At 39.8% G+C, this 14,353-nt stretch overlaps 1 long non-coding RNA gene across 1 annotated transcript in view; it reads right to left on the minus strand.

Moving 5' to 3' along the window:
• Positions 1–2,159: 2,159 nt before the first annotated feature.
• LOC120904472 overlaps positions 2,160–14,353 on the minus strand; it is a 40,294-nt gene continuing 28,100 nt past the window's right edge. Inside the window, exons 2-4 of the long non-coding RNA XR_005739765.1 lie at positions 4,377–4,624; positions 2,607–3,191; positions 2,160–2,506 (exon numbers count right to left, since the gene is read on the minus strand). This is a non-coding gene — a long non-coding RNA (uncharacterized LOC120904472). The remainder of the gene's footprint in view (positions 2,507–2,606; positions 3,192–4,376; positions 4,625–14,353) is intronic.

The following is a 14,353-nucleotide window of genomic DNA, read 5'->3' on the forward strand; positions in this document are numbered from 1 at the left end:
TTTTAGTTGTTAGTTTTAATTATAGATACTTATAGAAATATATATACTTATAATATACTCATAGATGTTATAGAAAAAAGCAAAATCCTGGCGTCAGTTTGATTCCAACTCATCATATGCAAAGAATTAGCTTTCACAGTCGGCCGTATCGGGGTGGTCGTTCGTTCCCGGGAACGTTCACCGCGACGCTCATTTTCACTCATTTCATAGCCCTCTATGATCAAAAATTAGAAAACCGTCTAGGTTTTGTTCTGCCCAATCTAGTGGTACAACCCTGTCCACTCATGAGCGACGAACGTTCTTCGACGAACGACCACCCCGATACGGCCGAGTAGTTTTATCATATTTATCATATTGATTTCATAGTATAGGTTTTCATACCAATTATCAGTGCGGCACTTAGGCAAACTTAGGCAGAACAAAGGTTTAAAGAATTATTTTAAAAATATTTAAAAAATACGAACTCAAATTCCATACTTAACTTTATTAAGATGAAACATCAAGTATAACTGTAACAAACAAAACATGTCTTTTGTAAGAATTTCTCAGTCCACTGCCATTTTTTAAAATATTTCATTATCAAAGGTCTGGTATCAATATTTTAATGTACGACAACTGCAATGCTAACGCGCTTATAGCAATTCCCATCTCTGTAGGATCAATGCAGAATGCAAAATCGGGTTTCTGTTTTAATTGAAGATATCTTATCAGCATTGTTATTAAGGAAAGAAAGGAGCCAGATTAGTTGGCTACATTTACCTGATACTTTTGTAGTAGTGAAGATCTAAACCTAGATCTCAAAAATAGTTTTGAAATTATACAAAAATTTACAATAATACCTAACCTTACCGATTGGTTCTAATTTCGTAGATTCGAAATTTGTTTTCAGAATGCAAAAACTCCAAACTAGAATGCGGTTTAAATTCACATACATCAAACCGTAGAGCACGGAGTGTCTCCAAAAATCCAATGTACAGCTTCTGTAGCACCATCTGGAGTAATCGCTTTTGCGGTTCCGTATTTCCAAGCATTTTTTCGTTACGTGCAAGGATAGTTCTCTAAGCTGCCGATCTCTTCCCATTGGCATGCTATCGATTCCAATCCCGGGTATGACTAGCGTCTTGCTAACCGCATGAATCTCGCACACACACACACACGAGCTAAAACCTTCACTGCCGGTAGATTGCGGCTAGAATTGGGGATTCTACCCCTTTTTCTCGCATAATGGTTAACAGTGGTTCGCCAAAAAAGCACCGTCTGGTGCCGTTTGCCAAACTCGGCAAAAACCTCATCGCCACACCGGTACACTGGAACAGTGTGCCCTTTCTACCTTCTTTACCAGTCCACTTCGGCTCCCGAAACCCCTCTCCTTCCCCCAGTTCCTGGCCAGCCCGAGGGCTTTGTCATTACAACCATTTTGCGTTATCAAGACGATAACTTCACGTCGCCCGAGCACCGGGAACGCGGAAAACCATCCAGCAATTGTGCCGGAAGCGCAAAATGGGCACCGCGCTGGAAAACAGCGCGTCTCGGTCTTCGGCGGTTATCAAAATGGCGAATCAACATTGGCAGCCTTCAGGAAGCTGAAGCGTCTCCCAGGCCCCCTTTGGCTTGGTTGCTGCCGTGGTCGTTGTCGTTGAGGACACAACAGTCGTGCCGGCGTTGCGATGCGGTTTTACATGGAATGTATTCACGCCCACACGATATGCCCTAAGGGGGGAGAGTAGCAGAGGGGGGAGGTTTAGAGGTGCATCATTGGCGATAGGCGGGTGAGCCAGATATCGCGCTGTGGATTGCACCTGGAGAAGGAGTAGCCACGCCATTGTGCCACAACGCACAGCGTCGGAAGTACAATAATGCGTAGTGAGTGAATGCTTTTCAGCATGGTCTTAAATAAGCGTTTCGGTTTGGTTATCGTACGGGAAGGAGAACGACCGCTTCAAGCAGGAACGGCATACCATAAGACCATATTTCATGCCTTTCTAGTAGATAGTATAGGATTGCTGCTTTAGTTAAGGTAGGGTAGAAATTATTTTTTTACTTTCATTTAAGAGGGGTAAAGCAGACGTTTTCATTGAACATAGTCTTTGGGAGTTTGTAAGAGATGATTTTTTACAAAATTGTAGAACTTGAGGGATTTTTATAAAAATAATTGATTTTTTTGTTTCAAACATTTTTTTTGTGAATGCAATCGATTCGTAAATATTTAAATGTCATTTGAGCACTCTATCGAATCGATGTGTCCCGATGACATAAAACCGTATTACAAAAACAGATCATGAAAGGTTGCCAACGTGTTTAGGTTAACTGCAAAAACCTGTTAAGTACTGTCACATAACCTGATTATAGCAATCTTTTATTTTTGTTATAATAATTGGATAATGGTTATCTGTCCTGAATTAAGCTTATGATCGATGAGTGTACGCAACGCAAAGCAAGTGACTTTTCCTTATCATTTGCTATCCCGGATTATGTGTCCACACGATCCACATTGGCGCCAACGGAGCTGAAAGTATTGAAAAAGGATTATTGAATAGATAACACAGAAAAAAGAAGGGTACTCAAAGTGATGGATCACTAAATTAAATTATAAAACTGTATCTTACCATTTCCACAAGCAGTCGACAGCGTGATGAAAATCTACGTTCAATAAAAAGCAACCGAACACCACCGCCACAGCGTCGAGGAATTAATCAAAATGTAAAACTACACTAGGTAATTACTATGCCGCGTCTAAATAATCTCATAATTCGCGCCTTAATTACCGAACATTAAACGTGGATTTATTGGATCTTTTGTTCTTGTTTTTAAGGTAAGTCTGTACTTAGTTTCACAGGAAAATATTCAATTCATCTACAAAAAGCTACATAATGTACTGTACTGATACTTTAGTATCCAAAGTCTAAACCAAAAATAATAAAATAATTTATAGATCTCACCTGTAACGAAGAAGCTATATTCCAACAACAATAAATGCATCAATTTTCATCTTATACAAACTAAACTAATGCCAATAAATAAAACCTTCAACGTAATATATTAAGAACACCTCAAATTGATACAATTAGCCCATATAGCGTTGCTTGCTTCATTTCAATAAATCATATTTTCCGGCTGTTTCCATCTGCACGATCGCTCATGCGCCAGAAGCGCCTTGATAGACAAGCCACACCACAAACACAAACAAACGCCTGAAATGCAAAGAAAGAAATCAAAGTTGTAATTAAAAGTGTTCTCCAGCAGTGAAGCAACCGTCATATTTCCATATTTTCACTATCAACTCGCACAGATTGTATTTAATCGCAGAATGAGACGAAGAAGATGTAAAAAAAACACACATACACAACTACCACCACCAGCATTTTCATCTGCAAGATATGCTCCAGTCCGTCTGTTTTCGGGGTCGAGCTTTCCGCAGCAAAGCACTATGATTATGAAGTTGAGTTAATATTAAGCCAGCATCATCATACCCGCCACCATTACCACGGACAACACACCTTTACACACGGAGGAAGCAAAGAAACGGAGCGGCCAGGCAGCGGTATCGCCCGCACCCGTTACACCGGCTCGTCTTGCGGTCTTACAAAACGCACTTTCTTCCCCGATTTCACGCAACATAGAGTCTCATTTACATATTTTTAATTACATCAGCTGCTATCGCTTTCATAGCTTGTCTCTCGTGGAGAGTTTTTTTTACTTCTAACTTCCTCTTTTGCCCATCCTGCTTAACTTTCTAGCTGGCTGAATCTTCCAAGACTACTTCCTTTTTCTGATACTAATCCAAGCTCCCTTTCGCTCTCGCTCGCTGGACGGTAAACGCAGTGCGCGTCAGGTTCTAATCTTTCGCCACCGTTGGTCCTTGGTGGAAGTTTTTAATTTTTACCGCACCTTTGGCAAAGGCTGTGAGGTTCTTTCATCTTAATTATATTTGACGGTTGAGGAAACCATACTCCCCCCTCCCCCCCAAAAACCTCCCAGCTTTCATTTCGTTTATCTCTTTCGCACGGTTGTATCTTGTTTCTGCTGTATCCCTAAGCTCTGCGGAAAAACGAATTATACATTTTTGCACACTCACAGTTTTACTTTCCCCTTGTTTTTGCTCTCCCCCAATGCCGGTAAGCAAGCGTGAAGATAGATGTGCTCATTATATTTTGCCCGGGAATAAACTAGAACGCTACAGCACTACATCAAAACATTGCTGGCTCATGGTAACAAAAAACAAGCAGGCAAAATGTTTGCGTTTGATGTAGATTTACGGGAAGACGGTGTTTAATGGGTATAATAGTTAAATATATTAATTAAATAAATATTTCTTCACTTTTGATACTTTTATAATTATTGCTAAATAACAATAAAATTTCAAATTTGGTCATTACAATCTTTGATTGCTGTCAGGATCGATGGCTGCATCATATTACAAGAACGCCAGTGTTATGCTACATCAACAAGAAGTTCGACATCGACTCTGAGTACGACATGAGGTGCAGAGGAGCTCAGTGAGCTTGTTGGTTGGACCAGATGAAGAAATACATGTCTTGATCAATGGAAGGCTGCTACCAGAACCTGAGATATCTGGAAATTATTGTTGTCCGGGTCATGTCACAACACGTCCTCAATCGTAGTGCTGCATAAAGAAAAAGATAATAAGAAAATGAGAACTACAGAGAGAAAGTGTGTTTGTATGATTTTCTAACGTGTAAAATATAAAACAATTTCAGTTAGTCTGTTAGGTGCAGATTTTTTGAAAAATGGTTTAATTATGGAAACAATTTTTTCAATTTTTCAACACTTTTGCTCAGTTAAAATAAATAAACCAATGCCAAAACCTCTCTAGTGCTAGCATTTTTACGCTGTTTTTTTTACTAAATATTTATTCTTTTCAATTTAGTAACTGTTTCTCAAGTATTTAAGGTATTTGTTAGCATGCAGTGCATATACTATCCCTTTTTGTACATATAATTTACTTAAGAAATATGTCACCAAAGTCAGCTAGGACTGCTGTCAACGTTCAACTTCATTTATGCCAGTATCAAAGCAGGACCATTTTACCCCACAATCCTTTACTAGTTCACTACCAAAGAATGTTCCTGCTAGTTCTCGATTTGTAACAACTTCTTGTACATGTACCTCCCTAATTAACCTCAGCAAATGTAACCATGAAAAAGGGGTTGAAAATGAAAAACAGAAGAGTCAAGTTTTAATCAACCTCATAGCCTCTGCCTGGTCAGTGGATAGAACTGTGCAAAGATATTTATGTTGGGTTGAAGTTTTGTAAGTTTGCTTTCATTTGTACCCCGAAAACATTTCAATTTACCCATCACTAAGATGTAATGTACCTACACGTACCACAATATCACAGTTATACCCTGCAACAAAAACAGTTCACATTATTTGCACACCTAATGATGTTTGATTTAGCGTGATTCGTTCACCTAAACCAAACAACAGAAACATAGAAGTAAGAGAGAAAAAAATGGCAATCTCTCCGACTAAAAGGGTTTACAAGGGTTATGTTGAACATCAATCAAATCCCTGTGGCTGCGGATGTGGCTCCAGGGTTCATCCTGTGGGTCCGTGCTCGGGACGAAGGGCGCCTAAATAAACGATACACCCTCTCAGGCCGTACTGTTGATTTTAATTTGCAACCAATGCTGTTACTGTTTCCAGGTGATTGATCACCTACAGGTACATGGGGGACACAGTTTTTGGGGGCACTAGACGTCGTCGGTTTTGCCCGGTGCAACGGCCTACATTGTCCGCCCGTCATCGTCGTCGTTGAAATCCATACCAAAAAGCAAAATTGCAAATACACACACACGCACTCACACATGCACACAAGGAACATGTGGTGCATTTGTTCCACATTCTTCCCAAATGGACGGGAAATATCGCAATTAATGTAATCCCCTCAAGCTACCCATTTTCTGCATCTTGACATCTGTCAAAACATTTGCCCAGCCGGTTCTCTCTCTCTCTCTCTCGTTCGACGTAGCCGTTGCCAGCCTTTCTGCATTCCTAGCCTTTGCAACGGGTTTGCTGTGGGAAAACACGGCATTAATCCCGAATCCTGGCGTACGTTTGCGTCCGCTCGTCGGCTGTATCGAATCTGAAAACGTTTATTGTGTGGTGGATTTGGCACACCAAACTCCGCACCGAACGCCTTTCCTTCCCGATCGCGAGTGGAAGCGAAATGCATCGCTGACGGTTGCGGTTTCGTTGCGCACCGAAAGTCCGAAACTGCACCAAACCCGCACGACTCCGGTCTGCGTAAATATAGAATCGCCATCAATCATATTTAACCTCCTTTACGCGGTGCTGTGCACGCTCGAAATCTCCACCATTGCAAGCCTTTCTTCGAATGTGTGCGAGTGAGTGTGCTTCAGATTATTTAATTAACTCATAATTCAACCCCTCCTGCCTGCACGTGCACTCACCTTTCAGACAAACTGCTAGCGCTGCCTTCTGCAACTCTACTGACCAAACGAGAGTTGGCACATAGGAACATTAGAACCGTGTGCCGTTTGCTGCCATAGCGCATACAACCCCGTGTACGGAGACGGATGCGCAATAGTTTTCGGGATTAACACCTCACTGTAAATCGAGGCGGGCGAGTCATCGCTGGGCATCTTCGGTACACCTCCGCACATCGAGCGCATCGTCGAGACCGTCCTAACGACCATTAGTCATGCCTGAGAGGGGAGGTCGAAGAAGAAGAAGCAGAAAGAGGAGACCCGGGGACGTCTATTTGTGTGGGCGGCCTGAAGCGACCAACATCATTATTATTGTGCCCGGCTCGCGTGCGTTACAAGAGCTCGGTAATTGAATAAATCTCGCGACAGGAAGGGCGGCCTCTAACGTTTGCCTTCCATCGTGCGCGTCCCTTTCCGGACCGTTTGTGCTTGGCTAATTCAATTGACGTTTGCGGCCCACAAATCTAGCCCGCTAGCCTTTAACAGATATCCGAATCCAATGATGCTGATTGGTTTGATTAGTTGCTGGAAATGGGACTGGACTGGACAGCAGCCACAGCCAAAGCGGATGATGCGTTTCCATAGTGAACGCTAAGGAATAGCGCATTCGTTCGACAAGGGCGAGTAAACCGAAATGTAACCCCCTCTCATTCAAGTCGTATTTGGGCTGATGCAGAATACATTGACCCCTTGGGCAGGCTAATGGTTTGGGTAGAAGTGTGGAGGTGAATATATTGTCCGTCTCTTGTTCGGAGTGTGTACACGCGAGAGAAATGATCCTGCTAAACCGAGATACCAAACAGTCGTGTGTTTGTGCTCAAAATTTACCACACGCATGTGGCAGCTAGTTGTGGTTCGAAATTAAATTACTTCCATTAAGCTCATCCTTACTGGATTGATGGGAATAGGATACATTAAATGAAAATTGGCAAATGGATGTAAAAGGGCTCAACAGGTGTAACGATATTCACTATTTAATGGATGTACATAATTAATTGAATACTATCGCAAGAACATTATCTGATACACAAAGACATATTCTAACGGACACATCAATGGATTAATACATTATATTAAACGAGACATCTGCTTTAAAAACTGCAACACTTAGATCTCAGACTTAGATGGAAATTCTGATGAATTTATTTCCTCGATCCATAACTAATGATTCTGCGGATACTACTCAGTACTTCAGAGATATAAGAAGTAAATAATACCAATAATACCAAGAATTTGATATAACTTGCTCCGATTTTATAAAATGTTATATTAACATTTGTTGAATTCAAAACGATCAGTTTTTTATTTTCATTTTATTGCTTTTGAATAGTAATAAAAATAAGTCGAAATGAACATAAAGTATGCAACAAATAACCATTAAGCTTAAATTCTATTTCATAGACTTTCAACAAATATGTTCCTGCAGCTTAAGTTTAATATTTTGTCCAAACGCTTTGGCAATAAATAAATGTTACCACAATGCATTTTTATTAATGCAAATTCGTTAATTTTTTTTCTCATTTATTTTTCATTTGCACGGTAAATTGTTGTTTTTTTGTCAGCATGAGCATTAATGTGTCAAAGATATGTTCGAATTCGATTTAGATGTTTAATTGTAAAATTGTATTTGTTATGTAGGCAGTAATTTGCCAGATAACGTAAACCTAAATAAATAAATAAATCCAGGCGTTATTTAACAAAAAAAAACTAACGCGACATCTGACACACGCTTAAATTAAAGCGCACACAGGGCTGCAATGAAAGATTGCCATTCATTTGAAGTTTTAATTTTACTCAAAAAAAAACAAATAATCGCATTAACCCAACAAAAGTGTAGCGCTGTTACACTGGGTAAACAACAAAAAATGGGAGCCCCATACCGAAAGTAAATATCAAGTTTGATCTCAGCCAAACCAAATTTACTTCACCATGCTTCAAAACTACAGCAAGAAAAAGCAATGCACCAAATGTTCCGCTTAAAATAGGAAAATGATTTTTTTCTGCGATGCGATTCACAAATCATCACGAGAGAACAAATTTCGAAGCAGAAAACTGAAACACACAGCAACAAAAAAGAAAGACGTGTAAGCTAGCTGTTGACAAACCAGACAGATAAATTGCAAACAACCCAAGCATAAACTAGATCAAAACCAAACCGAAAGCTCCGAACAATGTAACCAAACAGCACAAAGCAGGAGAGAAAGAGAGAGAGAGAGTAGAACAAAAAAAAAGGTAACGAAGGACGCTTTCATCCTATTCGATTCATTCCCGCATTGACATTATGATGAAAAAGGCAGTTTTTTTGCGCTGTTCAACCACCATTCTTGACAACAGTGAAACAGAATAAAAAAACGGGCGACGTACCGAGATGTAACGTTTTGCGGAGATAACAGAGAAAAAATCACGGACCACAGAGCATAAAACGTGAAATGAAAAGTCAGTGAAGCCATCAGTACAGTTGTGTGGCGGTGGTGGGTTGGTGACAAACATTCGGAGGTCGTAGCGGTATCGTATCATCGCAGGGTGCATGAAAAAATAAAAGGGAATTGATCAACAGAAAGCCAAACAAGCAACTACAGCATGAACTGTAACCCTTTTATGTGCCCTCAACAAACGAAGCGGGTTTGCTTTGTACCGTAATAAAGAGGTAAACTTGATTATTATTCATAATTTCGATGAAATTGAACTGTAAATAAGTGAAGTCTGGGTAAAAATGTTCTTTAAAAAACATATCGTACGATGTTGATGAAGTTATTGTAGCAAAACCCTGCAGCTACATTGACAAATATCATAGATAAAGTCATTATATTGCTCTCAAAATGAAGTAATAATTGAATTTAAACGGTTGTCTGAAAACATTGAATACTTCGGCATTTAAGGGCGCGCAATGAATTCGTCTTTTCAATTCCAGATAATGATGACGAACGGGAATTAAAGTGTATGCCCGCATATCTTTAGCACTTTAAAACATGTTTCTGTGTTGTCTGTTTTAAACCAATTTTTCCGTTTATATGACACAGAACATTCACAATCTCTCTATTATGAAGCATGGCCCTAACGAAAAACGTTTTGAGACATTATCAAACTAATGATTAAGTTATTTTTTCCAGTTCTGTCCGATTTTAAGGACTTAATGTATTGAGTTGTATTCAAGCATTCTTCTGGGATAGCTTGCTATTAATCGGAAAGTAGGAAGATGTACACAGTATTTCATTGTCATTTAATCAACATTTTTCCAGTTAGTAGTTGTTTTCGTTAAAGCACCTATAATAGAAGTAGTGTTAGTGGACATGTTATCAAGCTCAAGCACGATTATTATATAAAGTCTTCCTGTATACTGTAAGGTGGTTAAACTATTTGGGATAGTTAAGATCAAACCTGCCAGATGTAATGAAAGTCCTAGAGATTTATAATTCTTTGTTTTATGTATGTGATGCTACTACTTTGGATCAGAATTAAGAGTCATGCGCATAATATATGCGCTTTTAGGAATGCTGAATAATCACTTGATGAACTTGATTGAGCCACACATTCAATTGTAGAAAGATGTTCTTATTCTTCACTGAAAGATGTTCCTATTCACTATTCACCGCCCCCAATATGTTTTTCAACAGCTTTCAAATGATGCATATGTATGATAATAAAAGATCAGTTCTTACATATGATTCTCAACACATCACAAAGATCTGTAAAACTCAATCCAGCTTGAGACGTATTCAACATCATGTAAAAGGACTGAAACATTATTGTGATGCAAATAAAATATTTGACAGCTGTTGGAAAAAAATCTCGCAAGTATTGACAAATATTGTAGACTTTGGAAATTGACTCGGAAACCCCTGTAATATATTTTGTTGGAACAAAAGTCATTAGAACAGAGGATTTAGGCCATCAAAATAGATTACTAATAGCGCCATACGAAGTACAGTCTTCTACAAATATTTCAATTTCACAGCAATTCTCTAAAGTTCGATCCAAGATCTAAAGCATTCATTTGAAGTAAACACCATGACATCTTAATGCGTACAGTACTATAACCAACATATCCTTATAATTTGTTACTATGATATATTCAACATTATTCATGATTATCACAGCTTTACACAACCAATGCCGTCTGGCCGATTCACAGGAACAATACAAAATTGTATTGTAGTACAGTTTTACCCTCCAAAACAACAGTTGCACTCCTCCTTCTTCACACCCAACACAATTGTTTCCTGTGTCGATGAGTTATTTTCCCATTTCCCCCCAACTACTTATTACGCGTTAAATAATCCAATAACGGATGGTAATTATTTTTTCATGATCACCAGTGCTCTCCAATGGTGACGAACAATAACGGGGCAATCATCATCGTGCACACAAAAGCCACCACCATCACCAACCAAAAGCCACCGGTACCATCGCCATCAAATGCGGGCAAATCGAATAACGCGCACTGATTACACATCGGCCGGGACACCATCACACAAAATGGTTGGGACATTCCACCGAACATTCGACACCAGAAAAGCTACAATAGCATGTACACCGCGCGACCAAGTACACACACACACACGCACGATAAACAAATAATCAATGTACCACCCAAAGCCAAGGGAAAACTGGTGCGCTGGTCCCAAATAATCCCCGGACAAAAGCAAAACCACCCGGAAGTATCCACGCAGGCAGTGTAGCGGAGAGCTGTCACTGCAACGAGGCGGAAGATCCGAGCTGAATGTCCCGAAACATTACGAGCTATTCGGTGTTGAATGGTGTATGTGTGTCTAGGCCTGTGTGCCTAGACCCCTTGACATCTCCCCTAGGAAGGAAAGGATATTCTGGGCAGACGCATTAGTTTGCTACGTCTCGGTTCCACAGCTCCACAACCCCACACTGGCCAATGTCGCTCATGTGCTCGTTTGCCGATTAGATTCCTTTCCCTCCGAACGGGAAAGGAGCGTTGAGCATAAATTATGTTGGGTTTTTGCCTCGATTACAATCGTGCTTTTCGCTTCGCATAGCGACCCACCCCGAATGCCGAATGTAATGGGTCCCTCCATTAAACCACTGGGAGCTGTTCTGCACCGTTTTCCGGAGGTCGATGGAAACTTTCCCTTTTTCAGGGCGCTCTGGAGCTCCCTGGATAATGTTGAAGCTCGGAAAAGGTTCTGAAATAGTTGGAGGTAGGGAGCTTCAGTTAAAGCAAACGAGGGAATATCTAAATGTGGAAATGTACATTAGACTGTTCCGTATGCAGACATGAGCAGAGAAGTCCAGTGTAAATATGCTTTTCATATTTGCACTCAAGTTTAAGCTGAATTTATGCGATTTAAATGAGATGTTGGACTGTTGGTGGTGTAATTCGCTTCGCGCTCTAACTCATATCAACTTGCTTGTTACACTATCTTCAGACACATCTTCAGCTTTAACATTCCAGCAAGCCCTCCACCCGAACCAGTTCTAATAGAATATGACCAATCACGTACGACTTCAAACATTACCACCACTGCCAAAAGGGTTCCAAACGTCGAAACACACAGCACTCCACAGCATCAAAAAAGGGGGTTTTGGTTTCATCGAAAATTCATGATTTACCGACCAGTAATTTAATAATACACACTCAAGCGCAAACCGGAAAGACGCGCTCCAATAACGCATACGACCACTCCAAGTACAAGTGCACCGATACCCAAGTAACAAAATCGACATGCTTTCTCATTCTACCCAATAGATCAGTAAACCTGAGAGAGCGAGAAAGCATGTCGATTTTGTCGCTTGGGATATTCCCCACCGTATAAACCATCGCATCATCATGCTGCTGCTGCTGCCGCCTTTACTGCAATATCGGTGGTTCGCTGGAAGTAATAATCCCTGCGAATGAAATAGGTTTTGCAGGAAGCACTACGTACACGAGTTCCACAACTCTACCAGCTCGTCCACATCGAGTATAGTGACGGGGTGGACAAATTGCGAATTTGTACGAAGCGCTTTCTGACCCCTTGCTCCACTTCACAAACCCCTTTTCGATGGTGAAATCACAGAAAATCTACCCCCGAATGCTAAACATTATTTCAACCTGGAATAACATAACACTTACTGGTGGTTACGGTTGGGGCTACAGATCGGTCTGCCGGTTACACTTACACAGCCCAGATAAAACCGATTAATTTATTCATGTCCAACACAACAACTGTGCAACTGTGGGGTTTGATGGGGCACATGGAGGTGGTTCTGCGTGAACAGTAATCCACCAAAAAGGCGGAAGTCATATAAAAGGTGACAGGGCGTGGGGAAGGAACTGGCGACGTTAGTGTTTATTTGAAGAAGTCCTTGGATGATGTTTCAATTTGATGATGCATAGGGCGAGAGTTGATTACGAAGCCTTTGATATCGGTTTCGCATTTGCATTTAGCTTTTTGTTTGCTTTATTTTAGATTGATGTCACAGATTGTAAGAAGGTTCTCCAATTAACATTTATGAGTTAATATGTACATATCTTTATATAAACCTTGTGCGCAATTATATTTAATACTTATTGTGCCTTAAAGAAACTTTTAAGAAGCATTTTCAATCAAAAATAATTACCAAAATATTACATACTAGCAATATTGTTCTTGCATTTAAATACCCTTTAAATACCCCCCGTCATTTATAGCTAGCTATTATTGATGCAACTTCACGATTACTAGAATCCTACGCACGGAATGACGATCTGGAAAGGACTCGATACCATTCCATCTCTACACAGGCATGTGCTTCGATTCATTGCACTACCTGGTGTACTCGGATATCTGATATCAAGAAAGCGTATAAAAGGCAAGCAAGACCATAATTCAAAGGATTGAAGCGTTAGCACTTGCCTATTTTGAAGCAAAAACGAAGACAAATCAATGCTCATTACCATTATACTTGATAATCGCCTAAAAAAGACGATGAAAACAATGTTGTAAGATGGACCAGCATGCCATCATTTCACTATAGATTTGTTTGTTATTTTATTTCAAAATTGAGCTATTCATGTTATAACCATTGGTTATTTTTGACATTTTCTGACATCTTCTCTCCACAGTGACATCACTTTGAGATTGAGTGAGAGTGTTGAAGGGATATCTACAAAATTGCGAGTTCGAAAATGTGAATATCAATGTTATTTTATAAAATGTGATGAAGAATTATCATTGTTTTTAAAATAAAATGGCAAGTATCTTTCAATACCACATAAATATCTAGCTTAGTAATCTATTTAGTAAACTAGTAATTATTGTCAAAATCATTATTAATCAATTATCATTGTTTTTTTTTATAAAATGGCAAGTATCTTTTAATATCACATAAAGAGCTAGCGTAGTAATCTATTTAGTAAACTAGTAATTATTATCAAAATCTTATCACGTAGCTTTTTAAACAGAGTAATAGCCCTAGACCAAAATCTAAGACATCCTCATGCTTTCATCAGTATAAAGCAAATCAATTTGAAGCTCAGTCAGGATTTTAGCTACCCCCAAACCATCAGCTTGGTCATTGTGCTCACAATCCACCTGTGCGCCTCCAACCCATCACACAGGTTGCAAATGAAAAGCGAACGTGATTTGAATATCGAACTCCCCGAATCTATGCTCGCACAGTTCGGAAACATAAATTCATGGGAGAAATCAATTCACCAGTCTCTGGGCCATACAAAACTTCGGGATGAAAATAAAACAATTCACCCCGTATGCCACAAAACGCGACTCATAGATTTATTCCAAAATGAATAATAACGACCTCATCAACGGAATCAGCTGCCGTTGATCGGCATCGTTCGCTTCTCCTTGGTAGCGAATTCATTGGACGGAAATTATTTCATTCGAGGCGGAGGAAAAGTTTTACACAAATCACACGATCCCGGTACCGGGGAG

This window comes from Anopheles arabiensis, chromosome 3, assembly GCF_016920715.1.
Source record: "Anopheles arabiensis isolate DONGOLA chromosome 3, AaraD3, whole genome shotgun sequence".
Taxonomy (NCBI): Eukaryota; Metazoa; Arthropoda; class Insecta; order Diptera; family Culicidae; genus Anopheles; species Anopheles arabiensis.